Genomic DNA, 22479 nt, shown 5'->3' with positions numbered 1-22479 from the left:
TCTGCGCAGCAGGTTAAAATTGTCATCTCTTTGCTGCACGGCGATCCCCAGGATTGGGCATTTTCTTTGACACCTGGTGATCCTATTCTAACTAATGTGGATGCATTTTTTCAAGCCTTAGGGTTGTTGTATGAATAACCTAATGCTATTGATCAAGCTGAGAAAGCCCTGTTGGCATTGAGCCAGGGTCAGGACTCTGCAGAGTCGTACTGTCAAAAATTCCAAAAGTGGGCGGTCCTTACTACCTGTAATGATGGTGCCTTGGCAGCTCTCTTTCGGAAGGGTTTGTCAGAAACCGTAAAAGATACTATGGTGAGATTTCCTGTTCCCTCTGGTCTTGACGATTCTATGTCATTAGCCATTCAGGTTGATCGGCGTTTACGTGAACGTAAAATTACACGAGAAATGTTGCCACCTGTTGAACAAATGTCTGAACCTATGCAATGTGATAGAATTTTGTCTAGGGCGCAGCGTCAGGAGTTCAGAAGGCGTAATAAGCTGTGTTTTTTTGTGGAGATGCCTCTCATATTATTTCTGTCTGCCCTAAACGAGAGAAACGTTTTGCTCACACATTTGCTGTGGGTAGTGTTCAACCTAAGTTTCTTCTGGCAATCACTCTGATCTCCTCCCTGTCCACATTTTCTGCTAAGGCTTTTGTGGATTCAGGAGCGGCTATGAACCTGATGGACTTGGATTTTGCTAAACGTTGAGGGTTTCCTATGACACCTCTGCGGGCGCCTATCCCTTTGAGGGGTATTGATGCTACTCCTTTGGCGAAGAATAAACCTCAGTTTTGGACCCAGGTGGTAATGCGGGTCGCCCCAGACCATCAAGAAAATTACAGATTTTTGGTGTTGCATAATTTGCATGATACCATTGTTCTGGGATTTCCCTGGTTGCAAATCCATAATCCAGTTTTGGATTGGAAATCCGTGTCTGTGGTGAGTTGGGGTTGTCGGTGTGCTCTTAGTGACGCTCCTGTTTTCTCCACCTCTCCCCAGTCGCATGATGTTCCTGACTGGCTGATTTTTATGATGTATTTATTGAGCGCCATATTGAATGTGTTCTTATAGCCCCTTTGTAGCCATCTAGAGATTTTGGTTGCTAAGGACTTATCACTATGGCACGTGTCATCTATATGCGCCATAGCTGATCGGCGCTTTTTTGGTGATCCTGCTGGTCTCTCCTTTGTGACTGACGTCGCCGAGTGCGATATGCCCCTCCCTTTGATGACACACCTCCGCTCTCTGGAGCACAGATTGCGTTCCATTTGGCATCCATTGTGTGAGACAACGAGACCGGAAGTGGGCGTGTCATATCGGCGCTGAATCTTTAAATAATGGAGTTAGCCGCACACTGCATTTTTTCTCTCTCGGCCAGGGTTGATGAGACCCCTTTGTTCTGACCCCTGATGAACCCTCAGCTATCCAGAGGGGGAAACACGTTGGGTTGCACTGTCATCAATGGCTGATAAGTATACTGTTTGAACACTGTATGTGGCAGACTGTGATATTATACCTTGTAGCACTATGGATGTTATTGGAGTAACTGTTACACTGGGAAATATAACATGTTGATCTGGGCCTAACCTCTTGCTACATAAGATCACTGGTACCCCTGTCCCTAAAATTCATGATCGGGACATACCCCAATTTTTTTATGTGGGTTATTTACATACTTTGTTATTTTCTGTCTTTCACAGTGTGCTTCATTATACTGGCTTGTCCTGTGATTTAATTGAGTGTTTTATTGCCACATCTTTTGCCGTAGACATTTTTTTTTTAGGCATATTAAATCACACGTCTGCCCGGTAGCAGCATTTAATATTACTTTGATTACGCGATAAGTGTCGATAAGCTGCCTTAGCTCTCATTTTTCTGATATTACTCTGAGATAAGTTGACATTTTTTTGAGAGCGTGCTCACTACGAGATAAGTTTACAGCACTTTAGCACTTTATATTAGTTTTTCGGTATTGTGGTGTATGTGTGTGTTTTTTTTTTTTAGTGTCCCCTTTTTGTATACGCAGGGTGGTCTAGGGCGTTACTAGGGATGCCGACGTTGAGCTGGGGCTCCATGTCGTCAATAACTAGGGTGCCAACCTTCGCGGTTAGGAAGGGCCTTATTAGGGCTTTCTAAGGCATTATAGCTTTTCTGCCCCTTCTGTGATTTAACCATACTTGGAAATACATATATATTTCTTTTTTTTGGACCCCCCTGGTATTATGTGTAATTTTTAGGGATGGGCGAATCTACTCGTTAGGACTCGTTACTCTGCGAGTAGTAGGGGACTCGCAGGAGTCGGTACTCTGCGAGTTTCCAAGCGATTACTCGCACAGTAATGAGTCCAATGCAAATAAGGCTAAGTGCACACGTACCGGAACTCTTGCGGAAATTACCGCGAGAATTCCGGAATTCCATTCCGCGGGAAAATCGCATTTTAAATTCCCGCAATTTTCCCGCGGAAAACTAGCGATTTGCAAGCGTAATTAGCTTGCAAAATGCTAGCGTTTTCCAAGCGATCTGTAGCATCGCTTGGAGAACTGATTGACAGGTTGGTCACACTCGTCAAACATATTGTTTGACAAGTGTGACCAACTTTTTACTACTGAGGCCGCCTATGCGGCTTCAGTAGTAAAAGATAGAATGTAAAAAAAAATAAAAAATGGTGTTATTCTTACCCTCCGACGTCCCGCGCAGCCTTCCCGCCTCTCCACACATCCGTTCCCAGTAATCCTTTGCGAAAATGCCCGCGATGACGTCCGTTCTCGCGGGATCGCGATGTCTCGCGGTAATTCGCGATGACGTCGTGCGAATGACCGTGAGACTTCGCGATCCCGCGAGAACGGACGCCATCAGGGGGCATTTTCGCAAAGGACTACTGGGAACGGATGCGTGGAGAGGCGGGAAGGCTGCGCGGGACGTCGGAGGGTGAAAATAACAATATTTTTTATTTTTAAATTCTATTTTTTACAGGGATATGGTACCCAAAGCCCGGAGGACAGTCTCCTCTCCTCCGGACCGTGGGTACCATCCGCAATTGTTCTGCTTACTTTCCGCATGGTGTGCACAGCCACATGCGGGAAGTAAGCGGAACAAATAAAATGGCAGCACAGGAATCGCTGCAATACTCGCATCCCCATTCATTAACATTGGACTCGCTAGACTCGCAAAGAGTAGCGAGTTTCCGAGTCGGACTCGTTAGAGTCTAGCTATTCCGAGTATTTCAGGATTCGCCCATCCCTAGTAATTTTACATGTGTGTGTTATCTTTTAATATTGAATTAAAAGTTATATTTTAGGGGTTTTCCCTTGCTGCGAGTGTAGCCTCATTGACTAGCAGTGACATAATTCAAGTTACCACAGGTAACTGATGCTGCATTCCCTTCCGGGCCAGCCAGGCCAAGACTTCTTCTTATGGTGATCTTTAGTGAACTGACTCAGCTCAGCACATCACTGTCAGACTTTTTCTCATGGTACTAGAGGAGACCTCATTGAGATCACCGCTGTTCATCAGCCCAGATGGGAACGCAGCCTCAGTGAGCTGCGGTAGCCTCTATGACATCACCATTAGTCACTGAGGCTGCGCTCGCAGCAGCTCATTCTGCAGTTGTTTTCAGCCTGGTCGGTCGCATCTTGGCACCGTTCAGGGTCAAAACTACATATCACAGATATGGATTGCGGTGTGGCATAGAACGTCTGACTGATGATCGATATGGTTAATGTTATTTTTATTCAAAAGACAATGATTTCAATGGAATATGGGTTAGGTCAGTATTTTTGTTTATTATTTTCTTTTTTTACAGGAAAAGCTGGCTTCAATGGAATGGGTGTTGGGTAAGTACAGCTGTGCTAAATCACATGCCTCCTCAGCACCCCTCTACTCACTGTGTTTTATTCCTGCATTAGCTAGTCTGCCTCATGCTACACTGCTACATTACTTGTTGCATTTACTTAGCCTTATGAGGAATTGGCTTGTCTCTGCAGAAATATAACCCTTCTAGGTCTTTAAGAGATTAGGTTCCCTGGTGTTGTGAATTCTCTCTCTCTGGCTTCCCTCTGGTGATTACTGAAGGTAGTGGAACTGGTCAGATTGACAGAGGGGTTGCAAGTTCTCTTTCTGGGCTCCCTCTGGTGGTTACTGGAGGTAGTGGAGCTGATCTGATTGACAGAGGCTTGCCACCTGATAATGAGGAAGACGATTGGAGATCTGGGGATTCTGATTGGGATTTAAGACAGTTGACTTCCTCTATCCCTGCTGGTGATTTTCTTCCTGTGCCTTCTGAATTCTGATGTCTCCTGCTCTTTCCCTGCATGGTTCAACTAAGTGGTTCATTTGCTATTCTGTTTGCATTTGATCTGGTTTTGTCTATCTCTGCTTTGTGCGGGTCAGCCAGCTCCGGCTGGGGCTGCGCTGAATCACCCTCCCATATGTTACTGCATGTGCCAGTTTGTTTTGTCCCCTGTTATATTGGTCTCTTTTTGCTTTGCTTTCAGAATATACCAGAGTGCTGATATGGGGGGGGCGAAGTCGTGCAACTTCAGTGTTTTTTGTGGATCAGACGTGTTGGACCTTATGCAGGGTTTTTTGCGTGATTGCAGACAGTGTCTTTCCTTTCCTGTCCTGTCTAGTCAGTGTGGGCCCCATCATTTCCTCTGTCTATTTTTCTGCCTGCGTTTGTGTTTTCATCTTGTCTCACCGACAATATATGTTTGGGGGCTCTCTATTCCTTTGGGGTCTGCTCAGGGGAAGTTTAGATTTCCCCTTTCTTGCTTTAGGCTTAGTTAGCTCTCCGGCTGTGCCGAGGCATCTAGGATCATTGTAGGTACGCTCCACGGCTACTGCTAGTTGTGTGGACAGGATCAGGGGTCTGCAATCCGCTTAGTTACCAACCTCTCTGGTTTTCTGTGGCTTAGCCTGGGCCTGCTATCCTCCTCGGTGACCCATTCATAACACCCTGGCCTTTATTAGGTGGCTCTACCTACCACTCCCTGCTCAAACGTTGGTTCCTGTTTGTTTAGCACTCATTCATGTGTTTCACTTTTTTCTGTTTACTGTTACTGACCCAGCTTGTTTTACTTGTTCTGTATGACCTCGGCTCTTTTCTGATTCTGCGTTGCTTTACCTGACCTCAGACCATTGCTTGACTTGACCACGCTTTTGTCTTTGCCCTCCTGTACTATGAACACATTCCTCTGACCCTCTTGTCAGTTGCTGCAGTCCCTGGGACTGCCCTGGAATGGTACCTGGCAATTCCATGCAGCAAAGTCTAACCTCACCATCAGACGATCTACCAAAAACCAGGTAGTTGCTTAGTCATGCCCCTCCTGGGTAAGCCTGGACCTTGGCGCAGTGTTCCACATTTACCAGCGTGACATCCTGCCTCGAAAACCGCATGCAAATAGACAGCACCTTAGTTAACAGTCCTCATGAATAGACATCAAGTAGCAGACACATATCAATCTTAACTGTCTTGAGGAGACTACAGGAAGGCCTTTATGGTTGAATTGCTGCAAAAAAGGCACTACAGAGATTTGCAAACAAGAAAAAACTTGTATGCGCCAATCCAAAGATTGGACATTATATGGATATCTGCACTGTGATCTGATGAGTCAAAATTTGAGATTTTAGGTTTGTATAAAATTTTGACTGGTACAGTGTATGTATGTCAGGCATAAAATAAAATGCAATAGCATACTTGTACGGAATGTTGTATTAAAGAAGTGAATCCTTAATTTGCTTAACATAGGAGGAGGGAATTTGCATATGGACTTCTGTCCCAGCATGGATTGCTTCAGGAGTAACTGGCCTCCACAGATCAAGCTGAAACAAAAATAGAATAATGTTTATTACATTATTAGCATCTCTTAAAGGGGTTGCTCCCTTTCAAAAAACTTTTTTTCCCCATAGGTTCAGCTAGCTGTAATAAAAACCCTTAGGTTCACTTATCTGCCCCATGTCTCCGCCGCTGTCTCAGTCTCTGTTGTTTGTGTGGTATCACATTGACAGCACTGCAGCCAATCACTGATCTCAGATGGTCATGCCATCTACATCAGCAGAACTGTGGAGCTCAGAGGTTGAATACAGCTCTGTCAGCATGACACTATTGCTGAAGCTAAACAGCAGAGACCTTGGCAGCGCTGTAGACACAGGTGAATCAGGGAGGATAATTAAAGCTCTTTTTATTTTGTTTTGTTTTATAGGGAGCTGAGCATATGGGAAAAAATGATTTTTGAAATCAAACTATCCCTTTGACAATTTGCAGCAAGAGGCATTATTATAGCGATACACTGCAATCTGAACTGCTATTTATGATATCATTACAAAGTGTTATCTGCAATTTAACATACGACTGTAGGTTAATGATTTGAGCTTTTAGTTCAGAAAGATATGATTGTGCATAAAATAATAGGACAAATAGAGATTCATCTCTGCTACATCAAATTCAACTACTGAAAATCCAGTTGCATTTTAAAGCAGTTGATACACACATTGGTCTTTCAAACTTTCCATACACAGGTTTCTGTAGGTGAAGGAACATCAACATTTAGTTAGCAATGTTTTTACTATACCTATAGAAGACATTATGTGGCACCCCGGAGGGTCCAGTCGCCACAGAGGTACTGCATCTCAGCCAGAGGTGTGGTATCTCACGACCGGGTAAGATGGGGGCACCTCACCACACTCTAAACACTGCACTCAACACACACACTAGCTAGTCAGGGCACCTGGGTGTACCCTTCAGGAGGATGGCCTCATCCCAGGCTGGCTAGGAAAGGGTGTTGGGGAGCTAGTGGGGAAGGTAGGAAAGGGGAGGAGCTTAGAAAGTGGAGTGATGTAGAGCAGCCAATGGGAACAGTGAGTGGGAGGAGCTTAGAAAGTGGAGAGATGTAGAGCTGTCAATGGGAACAGCAAATGGGCAGAGCTTAGAGAGAGAGTGGGAGATTTGAAGTGAGGAGTGAGGAGTTCCCTCAGGGGAGAGCAGGTGGAAGGATGCACTTAGAGCAGCTCCTGTCAGGAGGAGCTGCCAGATAGATTGGCTGGGGAGGAAAGAGTGGAATTTATAGAGTCCCACGCTGATTGCTATCAGGTGGGGGAAGAAATTAGGTCACAGAAGGGTCTCAGCCCCTAGCCTAGCGAAGTAAACAACGAACTTAACTAGCCAGCTGACAGCTGTGGTTGCTGTATGGGCCACAGCAATTTCCACAGTTATCTTCACAGAAAGGCAGCCACATAGGATCAGGAAGCCACCTGAGTGACGAATTCTGACAGGATCCGCGGCAGCTGGCCTGGGACACTGACTGTGGAGGTGCTGGAAATGGAGGAAGGAGAGCGAAAACTAGCATGGTGAGACGACCTAGGAAGGAACATATTGAAAGAGAGTGTTGGAGGGGTAAACTCATCTACCCGGGAGTTTACTGGACCCCTGACCTGGAGGACTCAGCACTGAAGCGGGCATCTGTGTGCTCCAGACTGTGAGTAAAGCACTTTGGAACTGCATTCAACTACTTGTGGAGAGCCATTGTTACCTCAGCTGCGTCACACCAATGGTCCCAGAGGAACAACACCGCAGCGCTGGTCACCTCTGACCCGAATACCACAGGTGGCGTCACGTATTTATTCACCTATAAACCTTATTCCCATCTCCTTAAATACCACACAAAAATTTGCCTTTGACCACCTGGGGCCACGGACCGGGTCCCAGCCGCCATGACATTGTCCTCCATTGAAGTCAACAGGCCCGGTACCGAGTACCCCGCGGGCCCCGGGGCACGTCATTTACATACTGTACAACATATTGTATAAGTGACTTTGCATATGCTACTTTTAATCTAATTAGTAAATGTGTGTCTCCTTTTCATTTCTCTAGTAAAAGGATCAATCTTTGAACATTAAAACAGACTCTAAGGCCTCTTTCACACATCAGTGGCTCCGGTACGTGTAGTGACAGTTTTCTCACGTACCGGAGACACTGACACACCTAGACACATTCAAATGAATGAGTCTATGCAGATGTCAGCGTGTTTTCACAGACCGTGTGTCCGTGTGCAAAACATGGAGACATGTCCGTTTTAACACGGACACATGGCCTGCAACAGTTCACACTGTCCTCCGTGCTCACGGCCGGCCACCGTGAAGAAGCGCTACTGTAAGCGCTGTTCCCGGCGGCTGGTGCTGACCGTGGCTGTGATTCTTCTCTCCTGCTCTGCCGGCAGGAGAGAAGAATGAATGAAAACCTGACTAAAGCTGACAGCTGAGGGATGCAGCCCCCAACTGTAAGTTTCATCTGGTTGGTTCATAAAATGAGGGGGACCCCACTTCGAGTTTTCATTCATTCTTCTCTCCTTCCGGCAGAGCAGGAGAGAAGAATCACAGCCGCGGTCAGCACCAGCCACTGGGAACAGCGATTACTGTAGCGCTTCTTCCCTGCGCCGTTCCTGTGGTCCTGATGCGGCTCACGTGCGGCACATGGTTGCTACACATATGCCACACGGAGGTACCACATGTCCACATGGACACGGATAGCTCCAGTACTGTTTTTTCCGGTAACAAAATTATCTGGACGTGTGAAATAGACTCTTAAATGTAGCACCCTCATTATCTTTACCTGCCATTGATTAGTGATTTCCTGTAGATATAGAGCCTGCTGCACAGTCTGGGGAACCATTTTCAGGACTTCATCTCTATAGTACAGAGAATTCATAACTAAGTGCATACAGTAATAAACGGGGCACCAGGGAATATACCAGAGATATTCGTTCCATGCCTGTTTCACATAAATGTGTTCATGAAGGACAAGGTTGTGGGATTATATCTATAAGGCCGGGGTCAGACTTGTGAGTACAATGCGAGTAACTCACGCGAGTCTCTCGCATCAATACCTGGCACTGCCGCCGGCACTCGGGACCGGAGTGTGTAACTGCATAAAAATACATGCAGGCACTCACTCTGGTCCTGATTACCGGGTATTCATGCGAGAGACTCACACGAGTTTCTCACATCACACTCGCAAGTGTGACCCCAGCCTTATAGATCAAATGGCAAAGCAATGGCCTAATAAGGGATAACATATATCCCTTTTCTTGTCTTGGTGCTAAAGTTGTTTCCACTGCTGCCCTATTCTTCATAAACCATCATATTTGTCTGCTCCACTCTGTTTCTGAATTCTAGCAATCCCTAGTTTAACTTTTCTGATTTATACACACTTTCAAAATCAAGTTTTACTCTGTGTTCACACTACGCAATTGTTTTAGGAATAGTCAGATGGATCATTGATTTTGACGGACTAGTCCTGCCTCCCCTGACCCCCAACTTGTAAGGATGCCCTTTGGTGCACAATTTAAATAATTTACAAGGGCAATATCATCATCGGTTCCTTGTAAATCGCGTGCATGCCCAGTGTCCTGCCTCCCTTGTAATGTGCAGTGATGTTGGGTATATCCTCCTTGCTTCATCAGTGCACTGCGCACGCCCAAGAAGGCAGAATGGCGCATGCACATGTGAGATATGCAAGGAACCGAAAGTGATGGCATTCTTGCAAATCAAGTCAATCGCTAACATGGGGTATGATTACAAGATGGGCAGCTGTGTGGGTAGCAAGATGGGCAGCAAGTCTGGGGAAATGAATGCCCCTCCAGACTAGTACTGAGATATTTGTTTAGTGTGGATGCAGAATAAAACTTGATTTTGAAAGTACATAAAAATCTCAACGTCACAAGAAGGGGGATGGTAGGATGTAGAAATATATATTGGTTCTCTGATGAACACTGTTTTTAACCTCATAATGAAAACATATTTTGTGAGGCATCAGTTGCTGTATAACGATATGCATTTTTATTATGATGATCTTGCAAGTATTCCTGTAAGATCAAAAGCCATGGCAAGACTGTAATTGGTAATGCTGAGGATGGAGAAAACTCTGATCTTATGGATGGAGGAAAAGAGCCGACTTGTGCTAGCAGTGCATTGTATGTTCACATGCATGTAAACTATGGATAAAAAAGACATAAATATAAAAAGAGGTAAATTGAATAAAAAAATATATATTTAAAGCTAAAAATGGCCACATGCTTAAAGGGTTATTCCCAACTTTCATCACTGAGAACCCAACCAATCCTGAGAATGAGAAAAACAAAAAGTCACCTCACCCATCAGTTGTTACTGGTCTCCAAGCACAGAAACTGTAGTGCAACAGGAAGAGCAATGATCCAAGGTATAATCCAGCTCAAACAAGTCCGTTAAAAATTTCAAAAAATTTTTATTAAAAAAATATTTTTCATAAAACAATGGTCACACAGTGTACAAAATCACAACCCCCATGTGGGAATAGTAGCGTGGGCAGACACACTTCCAACAAGAGTTCTTAGTCTTTGCATGACTAAGAACTCTTGTTCGAAATGCGTCTGCCCACGCTACTATTCCCACATTGAGGTTTTTAATTTTTACACTGTGTGACCATTGTTTTATGAAAAATATTTTTTCAATACATTTTTTTTTAATTTTTTAATAGACTTGTTTGAGCTAAGATTATACCTTGGATCAAACCTGAGAATGTGACTGTGACATGCTCCATTAGATTTGAGCAATGGCAAACTGAGCATTTAAAGGCTGTCTCTGAAACAGTGTGGGTCCAAGTGGTTAGTTGTTACTACGGTGATCTGCAAATTATCACATTTGCCATAGATAAATGATAACTTTAATGTTGGGAATAGCTCTTTAGAGAGACTCAAGTACTTTAGTGAGCCCTTATACCTGGTAATAACTAATATTCCAGAAAGACCCTTTATGGTATTAAAGGGGTCATATATGTTAGATGCCTTTTATACTTGACATTGCTTAGGTGTGCAGATTAGCATAGATATTATTGCTTGGAATAAAATATCTGAATTATTTACAGGAATGGATGCAACGCGCTTTCTATTATTTATGACATTTCCCAGTCCTGCATGAGTATAAAGCCACAATTTATTGCAATAATTTCATCAAGCTGAAAGATTCAACTGCTCACAATTATTCAGATACAATAGGAAATATTTTTCATAACAATTAATTACTTTTCTGCATTAAGAGGAAACATTTTACGCACAATCTGTCAAACTGTTTCACCATAAGCAATGATATAAGCATTGCCATTTAAACAAGTCAGCAGTTGACTTTATACTCACCCATCACATTGCACCTTTACACCGTGCCCTTTATGGAAAAAGCCACCAAGTAAGCAGATGATCAAGGGGACAGACTTCATCTTTCAGTAACGTTCTTGGCAAGTTCAGTGTAATACTTATTACTAACTAAGCCTGTAATGAACCTGTAATGAACTTTGTCATGTAGATAATTTTTACTATATTACTTATGAATGGGAATTGCTGAAAATAAGCAATAAATTGCTTGCTCCATGACATAAGGGCATTTTTCCTTATCTAGTACTGATATGTTTTATGTAGCAAGATTCAACCAAAGAGAAGGAAGCATATACCATTTAAATAGAGCAGACATTTTATTAAAACAACCATTTTATTTGATACACCATAAAATTAGTACTCATAATAATAGTCAAAAACAGAGATTTGTGGATGCAAAAAATAGCTACCAGCTGTGGAGTAACTAGAAACTCAACTATGGGATGGAGGTACAATAGTTATGTGCACCAAATATATATCCTTATTCAGTAAAAAATTACAATAACTCATACATTATCTTGGGTAATTGTGCACAACAAAAAAATTAATAGATGGTTAATAAATCATCCCGGAGGAGCGTATAGATAACAATTATATGCAGTATAATAAGCTATCTAAGAAAAAGTTGCCATAGTACAAAACATTTTTTGCCAGAAATCCAGGATGTACTTATCCAAAGTTCACAGGGCATAATAAAATAATAAATTAACTACTGAATCTGTAACAATTTTTAAAGTGCAACGTGCATAGATATTTTAGAAAGTTAATTGTATCTCCATACAGGAGATTAAAGTAGTTAAATGTATTACCATGTGGCAAGCATAAATTTAAAGCCCTGGTTAATGAAACTCACGGACACACAGGTGCATAAAGCAATGAATGCTAGATGTGCAGATTAAGACCAAATGGTCACAAAATGATGGCATGAATCTAAGTAAACATGGCAACTGATTCAAGAATACCTGACCTGCTGGTGGCAGAGGCTCCCCGACGTGCGTTTCGCCTAAGCTTCTTCAATGGGGGTATGTGTAGATGTCGGGTATTGATGAGTGGTCAATTTATAGTCCTGTCTGATGTTAAGCGGATGGTTTGTAATGGTGCTAGTTTCACATTGCCGGGGAGTGACGTCAGACGACTCAGCGTCTCACGTGACCAACCCACAATTCCCCTGCCCGACGCGTCAGCAGGGGGAGGAGTAGGCCAGGCTTGGGACGGATTGTCATGGTGACACACTAGCCGGCCCTGATGACGAGCGCACACCACCAGGAGGAGTGTGGGAAAGAAGGGGGAAGGAACACCAGGGGAAGAGTCTTGAGATCATTTGCATATTCCCAGTGCCTTCTGGGATAAATGAAGAGTCTCCGCGAGCTCAACGATCACTGGGTTTTGGCTGTTGCAGGTGAAAAGAGGAAATCAGAAAACCAGGGGAAGAGTCTTGAGGAGATCATTTGCATATTCCCAGTGCCTTCTGGGATAAGTGAAGAGTCTCCGCGAGCTCAACGATCACTAGGTTTTGGCCGTTGCAGGTGAAAAGAGGATATCGGAAAACTAGGGGAAGAGTCTTGAGGAGATCATTTGCATATTCCCAGTGCCTTCTGGGTTAAGTGAAGAATCTACGCGAGTTCAACGATCACTGGGTTTTGGCCGTTGCAGGTGACAAGAGGAAATCGGAAAACCAGGGGAAGAGTCTTGAGGAGATCATTTGCATATTCCCAGTGCCTTCTGGGATAAGTGAAGAGTCTCCGCGAGCTCAACGATCACTGGGTTTTGGCCATTGCAGGTGAAAAGAGGAAATCGGAAAACCAGGGGAAGAGTCTTGAGGAGATCATTTGCATATTCCCAGTGCCTTCTGGGTTAAGTGAAGAATCTCCGCGAGTTCAACGATCACTGGGTTTTGGCCGTTGCAGGTGACAAGAGGAAATCGGAAAACCAAGGGAAGAGTCTTGAGGAGATCATTTGCATATTCCCAGTGCCTTCTGGGATCAGTGAAGAGTCTCCGCGAGCTCAACGATCACTGGGTTTTGGCCACTGCAGGTGAAAAGAGGAAATCGGAAAACCAGGGGAAGAGTCTTGAGGAGATCATTTGCATATTCCCAGTGCCTTCTGGGTTAAGTGAAGAATCTCCGCGAGTTCAACGATCACTGGGTTTTGGCCGTTACAGGTGACAAGAGGAAACCGGAAAACCGCGCGCCGATAGGCGCGCAAATTTTGGCTCATCTTTCATCGTTTTTAAGAAATCTCAATATGGAAGAGGCCAGGAGCCATTTGGTGAGCTGCATTTCTTGCTACATGTTCACAGACTTACCAGTGGAAAAGCCAAACTTCACATGCCACAAATGCAAGCTTGTGTCCCTGTTGGAGGAAAAGTTGCAAAATCTCGAAGAGAGGTTAGCTACGTTGAAGATCATTAAGGAAGGTGAAGAGTTCTTAGACAGAGCAGAATTATCTCTTCATGTTACAGAAAGAGAAGAAATTCGAAGTGCACCTGAAGAAACAGAGGAATGGAAACATGTGACCCAGAGAAGCAAGAGGATCAGGAGGCAGTCAGCACCCATACTTCTCAGGAACCAGTACCAGGCTCTCACGCAGGAAAACGATGAAGATATACATCAGGATAAGACTTTGCCCACAAACAGCAACCTTGTACGCCTTCAGAGTCCTCCTGGATGGAGAAAGAAAAACGTTGTGAAGAAGAAACGGAGAGTGGTGGTCATGGGGGATTCCCTGTTGAGAGGAACAGAGGCCGCTATCTGCAGACCGGATATAACTTCAAGAGAAATGTGCTGTCTTCCAGGTGCAAAAATTAAAGATGTGTCTGACAGGATATCAGGACTCTTCAGACCTACAGATGACTACCCATTCCTGCTACTACACGTGGGGACAAATGACACCGCAAGAAACGACCTGGAAACCATCTGCAGAGACTTTGAAGACTTAGGCAAGAAAGTGAAAGAACTGGGAACGCAGGTGGTCTTCTCTTCCATCCTCCCAGTGGATGGCCATGGAACAAGGAGGTGGAATAAGATTCTGCAGGTGAACAACTGGCTACGTCGATGGTGCCGTCAGCAACGATTTGGATTTATGGATCACGGATTGAATTACCTTTACGATGGACTACTTACTTGAGATGGGGTTACGAAGACTGGAAAACATGTATTTGGAAGTCGCCTTGCTACACTTGTAAGGAGAGCTTTAAACTAGAACAACATGGGAAGGGAAGCAAAAGACCAGAATAAGACAAACACCTGACAAATGCTATTGAGAACTCTATTAGAAGTGGAAAGGAAGAACAAAGAAAAAAGAATCTAATTAATACAAACATTGGCGAAAGAGAAACCAATCACAAACTAAAATGTTTCTATACTAATGCACAAAGCATGGGCAACAAACAAGGAGAATTGGAACTACTAACACAGGAAAAGAAATATGATGTAATTGGAATCACTGAAACTTGGTGGGACAATACACATGATTAGAATACAAGACTAGAAGGATACAACTTATTTGCAAGAAACAGACTTGATAAACGAGGAGGAGGTGTCGCATTGTATGTTAGAAATGCGTATATCTGCACAGAGATTGAAGCTTCAGAGACTGGGAGTTCTGTGGAAATTGTTTGGGTAAGAATACAAGGACAGAACAATGGAAAGGACACCATTGTAGGCATTTACTACAGGCCGCCTGTGCAAGCTGAAGATATGGATGAACTCTTTATGCATCAAATGGCCAAGTTCTTCAAAAAATATGACATAGTTGTCATGGGAGATTTCAACTATCCAGACATTTGTTGGAAATCTCTCTCAGGCAAAAATAACAGGTCAAGGAAATTCTTATCCTCTCTTGCTGACAACTTTATCTTCCAAAAGGTAGGGGAGAAAACAAGGGGAACTGCTACCTTGCATCTAATCCTTATAAACAGGGAGGAAATGGTTGAGGATGTAAAAGTGGCTGGGACCCTAGGAGGTAGCGACCATGCTATTTTAGAATTTTGGATAACTAGAGGAGGAAGACCTGTGAAGACTCAGACGTCAAGGTTAGATTTCAGAAAGGCAGATTTTAATGGATTCAAAAAGAGAATTGGAGTGATCCAATGGCTGGATATCCTTAAAGACAAAAATGTCCAGGAAGGATGGGAAATCTTGATAAATGAAATTCTCAAAGCACAATTGTTAACAATTCGGAAAAGAGGGAAGAATAGGAAGCATTTAAGGAAGCCAGCATGGATGAACACAGAACTTAAGCACATGCTAAAAAGGAAGAAAAAAATGTTTATAAAGTGGAAAGAGGGAAGCATATCTAAAGAAGAATATAATGCTGTCTGCAGAACCTGCAGGGCACAAATCAGATTATCTAAAGCTGACAATGAATTGAGGCTTGCAAGAGATGTTAAAAGCAATAATAAAGGATATTGGGGATATGCCAAAAGTAAAAGAAAAGTCAAAGATGCTATAGGATTTTTACAGGATGAAAATGATGAAATGGTAGGACAGGATGTTGAGAAGGCCGAACTTTTAAATTCCTATTTTGCATCTGTTTTTTCTCAGAAAGGAAATGTAACATCAACTGTTCTTCACTGTCCTATTAAGGGAATAGAAGAATCCAGGATATCTATAAACAGAAATATAGTGAGGAAACACTTAACTAACCTAAATGAATTCAAGTCTCCAGGTCCAGATGAATTACACCCCAAAGTACTGAAGGAGATAGGAGAAGAAATTTTTGAACCCCTCTCCATAATCTTTGAAAATTCTTGGAGAACAGGAGAAGTCCCAGAAGACTGGAGAAGAACAAATGTTGTTCCTATCTTCAAAAAGGGGAGGAAGGTGGACCCAGGCAACTATAGGCCGGTGAGTCTGACTTCTATACCAGGAAAGATCTTTGAGCAAATTATTAAACAACATGTATGTCAGTACCTGGATAAGAATGAAGTGATTAAACAGAGTCAGCATGGGTTTGTAACTAATAAGTCATGTCAGACTAACTTAATTTCCTTCTATGACAGAATCACTGATTGGGTGGATCAAGGAAATGCTGTAGATATAGTATATCTTGACTTCAGCAAAGCATTTGACAAAGTATCTCATACAATCCTTATTGTAAAAAAATGACTAAGTATGGAATGGACAAGGCAACTGTTAGGTGGATTTATAACTGGCTTAGTGATCAGACCCAAGGAGTGGTCATAAATGGCTGCACATCCAGCTGGAAGAATGTCTCAAGTGGGGTACCACAGGGCTCTGTCCTGGGCCCTGTATTGTTCAACATCTTTATCAATGATTTAGATGAAGGAATTGAGGGTAAACTGATTAAATTTGCTGATGACACAAAGCTAGGAGGGATAGCTAATACTAGAGAAGAGAGAGAGAGGATTCAAAGAGATATAAATAAACTGGAGAAGTGGGCAGCAACTAACAGAATGGTTTTTAACAGGGAAAAATGCAAAGTACTACATCTGGGCAATAAAAATGAAAAAAGCATATACAGAATGGGAGGAATAGGGCTAAGAAACAGCACATGTGAAAAAGACTTGGGTATACTAATAGATCACAGACTGAATATGAGTCAACAGTGTGATGCAGCAGCAAAAAAGGCAAATGCAATTCTAGGATGTATCAACAGAAGCATACAGTCTAGATCAGGTGAAGTCATTATTTCCCTCTACTCCTCTTTGGTCAGACCTCATCTGGAATATTGTGTCCAGTTTTGGGCACCACATTTTAAAAATACATCAACAAACTGGAGCAAGTTCAGAAAAGAGCGACCAGAATGGTGACCGGTCTGCAAACCCTGTCTTATGAGGAAAGGTTGCAGGATTTGGGAATGTTTAGTTTGCAAAAGAGAAGACTGAGAGGAGACTTAATAGCTGTCTACAAATATCTAAAGGGCTGTCACATTGTAGAAGGATCAACTTTATTCTCATTTGCACAAGGAAAGACTAGAAGCAATGGGATGAAACTGAATGGGAGGAGACACAGATTAGATATTAGAAAAAACTTTTTGACAGTTAGAGTGATCAATGAGTGGAACAAGCTGCCACAAGAATTGGTAAGTTCTCCTTCAATGGATGTCTTCAAACAGAGGCTGGACAGACATTTGACTGGGATGATTTAGCGAATCCTGCTTTGAGCAGGGGGTTGGACCAGATGGCCCAGGAGGTCCCTTCCAACTCTGCGATTCTATGATTCTAACATATTAGCGTTACCGCTGTAATAAAAAAATGCAAAGAAAAAATACTCTCCTTAAGAGGGAAAGAAAGAGAAACACTGCCACATAGTACAAAATGTGATTATTAAATGATATCACCTGTGAAAAAGATGTGATAAAATGTTGTGATGTGCCTAAAGTGCATTTGTGCCAATGTAACTGTATCTAGTGAAGATATATTTGTTTTTTTAAGGAAAAAACTACAAATTGACTGTAGTGTTAAGGGGTAAATACAGACTTCAACAATAAATGCATTGAATATTATAGTGCATAATAATTCAAGAGAATCTATGTGCAAAGAAATATATTGTCCCCTATATTCATGGTTTGCGAAACCAAGTAATAGTGCATATTACAAAAAATATAAAGTGCAGTTTACATAGTATTCCTAAACAGTTTAAGAAAAGGAGAGAGAAATAAAAAATTGAAAATAAAAAAATAACATTTATATCTTATTTCTTTTTCCCCATAGAATGACAACTTTTACAAAGCTGTTGTTAGAACAAATCAGCCCATGAAAAAATGGGGAATACATACACACATACGAAAAAGATACGGTATATATCATAATGTATATATGTGGATATTCCACATGCATACGTACACACATAAAACGTGTGTAAAAATAAAAATAAAAAATAAGAAGTCTGTTCTTCCTTCTTTCCTTTTTTCTCCTCTGTTGATATAGGTAGGTTATTCACAAAAACCCCACTCTCCTCCAGACAAAACAGATGACAGATTCCTCCAATTGTGAAAAAAAATGATGGTAAATGAGTCCTAAAAAAACTAAAACAATACAGAATTAAAAACTAACAAAAGACAAGACATACTAATATCAATTAAAGAAAAGGGGCAAAACTCAAAATCTCATTTAACCCGTCTGGTTGAACAGAGCCCATCCTAAATATCCATTTGGCCTCTAATTGGGCCAAATTCTTTCTCCAATTTCCTCCTCTTTGGTTAATGAACACTTTGTCAATGTCTATCACCTTCAGAAGTTTAGCATTGCAATTATGGACAAGCTTAAAATGTGTTGGTATGGGTTTTAAATCCAAGTCATCAGAGGTATCTTTGGCATCATTAATTTCCCTCACATGTTCTCTGATTCTGACCTTCAAAGGTCTTGATGTGAGGCCGACATAAATTTTGTACTATGTGGCAGTGTTTCTCTTTCTTTCCCTCTTAAGGAGAGTATTTTTTCTTTGCATTTTTTTATTACAGCGGTAACGCTAATATGTTCCTTCCCCCTTCTTTCCCACACTCCTCCTGGCGGTGTGCGCTGGTCATCAGGGCCGGCTAGTGTGTCACCATGGCAATACGTCCCAAGCCTGGCCTACTCCTCCCCCTGCTCTGATGCATTGGGCAGGGGAATTGTGGGTTGGTCACGTGAGACGCTGAGTCATCTGACGTCACTCCCCGGCAATGTGAAATGAGCACCATCACAAATCGCCTGCTTAACATCAGACAGGACTATAAATTGACCACTCATCAATACCCGACATCTACACATACCCCCATTGAAGAAGCTTACGCGAAACGCACGTCGGGGGGCCTCTGCCACCAGCAGGTCAGGTATCCTTGAATCAGCTGCCATGTTTACTTAGATTCATGCCATCCTTTTGTGACCATTTGGTCTTAATCTGCACATCTAGCATTCATTGCTTTATGCACCTGTGTGTCCGTGAGTTTCATTAACCAGGGCTTTAAATTTATGCTTGCCACATGGTAATACATTTGACTACTTTAATCTCCTGTATGGAGATACAATTAACTTTCTAAAATATCTATGCACTTTGCAGTTTAAAAGTCGTTACAGATTCAGTAGTTATTTTATTATTTTTCTAAGCCCTGTGAACTTTGGATAAGTACATCCTGGCTTTCTGGCAAAAAATGTTTTGTACTATGGCAACTTTTTCTTAGTAGCTTATTATGCTGCATATAATTGTTATCTATACGCTCCTCTGGGATGATTTATTAACCATCTATTAATTTTTTTGTTGTGCACAATTACCCAAGATAATGTATGAGATATTGTAATTTTTTACTGAACAAGGATATATATTTGGTGCACATACAGTAACTATTGAGAGGACCAGAGGCCGCTATCTGCAGACCGGATATAACTTCAAGAGAAATGTGCAGTCTTCCAGGTGCAAAAATTAAAGATGTGTCTGACAGGATATCAGGACTCTTCAGACCTACAGATGACTACCCATTCCTGCTACTACACGTGGGGACAAATGACACCGCAAGAAACGACCTGGAAACCATCTGCAGAGACTTTGAAGACTTAGGCAAGAAAGTGAAAGAACTGGGAACGCAGGTGGTCTTCTCTTCCATCCTCCCAGTGGATGGCCATGGAACAAGGAGGTGGAATAAGATTCTGCAGGTGAACAACTGGCTACGTCGATGGTGCCGTCAGCAACTATTTGGATTTATGGATCACGGATTGAATTACCTTTACGATGGACTACTTGCTAGAGATGGGGTGCACCTTACGAAGACTGGAAAACATGTATTTGGAAGTCGCCTTGCTACACTTGTAAGGAGAGCTTTAAACTAGAACAACATGGGAAGGGAAGCAAAAGACCAGAATAAGACAAACACCTGACAAATGCTATTGAGAACTCTATTAGAAGTGGAAAGGAAGAACAAAGAAAAAAGAATCTAATTAATACAAACATTGGCGAAAGAGAAACCAATCACAAACTAAAATGTTTCTATACTAATGCACAAAGCATGGGCAACAAACAAGGAGAATTGGAACTACTAACACAGGAAAAGAAATATGATGTAATTGGAATCACTGAAACTTGGTGGGACAATACACATGATTAGAATACAAGACTAGAAGGATACAAATTATTTGCAAGAAACAGACTTGATAAACGAGGAGGAGGTGTCGCATTGTATGTTAGAAATGCGTATATCTGCACAGAGATTGAAGCTTCAGAGACTGGGAGTTCTGTGGAAATTGTTTGGGTAAGAATACAAGGACAGAACAATGGAAAGAACAAAACCGTTGGCACAACCCTGAGAATTGTAGGTGGTGCCCAAGTAGGATCCCAATCCGTGAACTAAATATATGTAAACTTGGCACACACCAAAGGTTTCTGATGCAGAAAGGTGATTTTTAATTATACAACAGTACATACATACACAGACGTTTCGGTCTAGGACCTTCATCAATGTACTGTGAAATATAAATAAAGATGAAAATAATACAATTAAAAAAGAAAGTATATACAACAATATATGGGTTTTCTAGGTAAATACTTTTGAAAAAATGCTGAGACATCAGTCACATTATCGCACATAATAGATATTGGCAGAGAGTAATAAATAATCATGAAGAACAAGATCAACGTAGAAAAGAACACACATACCGATATATTGTACTGTGAGATTCATAGTGACTGGGCTTTGTGAGATAGACCTGGGAGAGGATAAAGGTGCTATAATAGCCAATATAACTTAGTAAGTGATGAGATGGTTTGTGTTACCTAAGTTACATACCAATCCTGTGAGGAGGCACATGAAGCCGTCCCACTGCTGAAGGCAAAGAATAGCACTAGAGTAATACTACAGTGACGTGACATGAAGTCACAAAATCTGTCTATAAGAGGCATAAAACTCTTACCGTGGTGGTTTGTGGAGTGTGGACGCAGTATCCGCCGCGAATCCCAAGTGCTGCAAAGTGTGAGAGTGGCAGGGTTATATAACCCTGTGAATTATGAGCCCTGGTTGGGGGCGCGCCACCGGAAGTCAGTGGGCGTGTATTAGACACGTCACCATAAGCTCTGGACGCCGAGAGAGACATGGAGGGGGCGTGTCAGCAGGGAGCTCTGGGAGTGTACTACTGCCTGTCAGGCTGGCTTGCAGGGCAGAGCGGTGGACATTAGTGAACTATGCTGAGTTAACTACTGCAGCGCCGACATCATAGGTGCCAGTGGTGAAGATAGTGGCTATTCAGTGCTTTGAGGGTGACGATTCAAACAATCACAGTTGTTGGTTCTGTAAATGAGACACAATTAGATTAGTATCCATGACATTCAATGTACAGTGGCATTCAAGAGTACATTATTTATAGCATTAACCCAGTAGTGACATTGTAGAGGAAAAAAGGGGGGAGGGGGTAAACGTATCAGATGGTGTCAGACATTATACTTGTAAGAAGGCCTGTGAATCATAGTCTTTATTTAACCCCTTGGGCGTCAGGGTATTGAGTTTGTGAATCCAATAAGCCTCTCTCCTTTTTAATATGTTAATGCGGTTGCCTCCTCTGCGTGAGGTGTGAACCTGCTCAATGACTTGAAATTTTAATTGAGCAATGGTGTGGCCCGCAGTGATGAAATGATATGGGATGGGGAGAAGCATATTCTTGCACCTATTCGTAGACTTATGCTTGGATATGCGGTCTCTGATGTGTTGTGTGGTTTCCCCTACATAGAGTAAACCACACGGACATTTGATAATGTATACTACAAACGAGCTGTCGCAGGTGTAATATTCACGGATATTAAATTTTTTACCGGTATGGGGATGGTAGAAGAAATTACCTTTCTGTACGTTATTACATTGTGTGCATTGCAGGATTGGGAAAGTGCCGAATTTAGGATTTGATAGAAAACGTTGTTGCTTTTTTAGAGGGCCAGGGGAGCCAATATCTGCTTTAATCAGAGTGTCACGGACATTCCGTGGTCTCCTAAAACACGGTAAAAAGGGTACTCTAAATGCCTCTACGTTCGGGTGAGCCGTAGATAGGAGATGCCAATGACGTCTAATGCTGGAATGAATACGATAAGCAAAGGGATGGTAGTCATGAATGAAAGAAATGCGATTGGCGGTCTTAGATTCCCTTGGGGGGGGAAAGGTCCACATCATTTAACACACTCGTTGGATATCCCCTCTCAAGGAATTTTGTGCGCATTTCATCCATGCGTATTTTTTGAACCCCTGTGTTAGACACAATCCTCTGAACTCTTTTGAATTGTGACTTGGGGATCGCGTTTTTCATTTTAGTGGGATGGAAGCTTTCGTAATGAAGCAAACTATTGCGATCAGTGGGTTTCCTATAGAGGTCAGTGGAAAGGTGT

At 42.4% G+C, this 22479-nt stretch overlaps 1 long non-coding RNA gene and 1 pseudogene across 1 annotated transcript in view; one reads left to right on the top strand and one right to left on the bottom strand.

Annotated features, from left to right (window-relative positions):
* Positions 1 to 10229, bottom strand: part of LOC141067760 (uncharacterized) — a 144951-nt gene extending 134722 nt beyond the window's left edge. The window contains exons 1-2 of the long non-coding RNA XR_012226476.1: positions 8608 to 10229; positions 5698 to 5822 (exon numbers count right to left, since the gene is read on the bottom strand). This is a non-coding gene — a long non-coding RNA (uncharacterized lncRNA). The remainder of the gene's footprint in view (positions 1 to 5697; positions 5823 to 8607) is intronic.
* LOC141067759 (carboxypeptidase O-like) overlaps positions 1 to 22479 on the top strand; it is a 1273696-nt pseudogene that overhangs the window by 871546 nt on the left and 379671 nt on the right.

The sequence above is a fragment of the Dendrobates tinctorius genome, unplaced genomic scaffold (assembly GCF_039654945.1).
Source record: "Dendrobates tinctorius isolate UK_male_01 unplaced genomic scaffold, ASM3965494v1 ptg000254l, whole genome shotgun sequence".
NCBI classification, from domain to species: Eukaryota; Metazoa; Chordata; class Amphibia; order Anura; family Dendrobatidae; genus Dendrobates; species Dendrobates tinctorius.
This window is presented reverse-complemented; position numbering and strand designations above follow the sequence as displayed.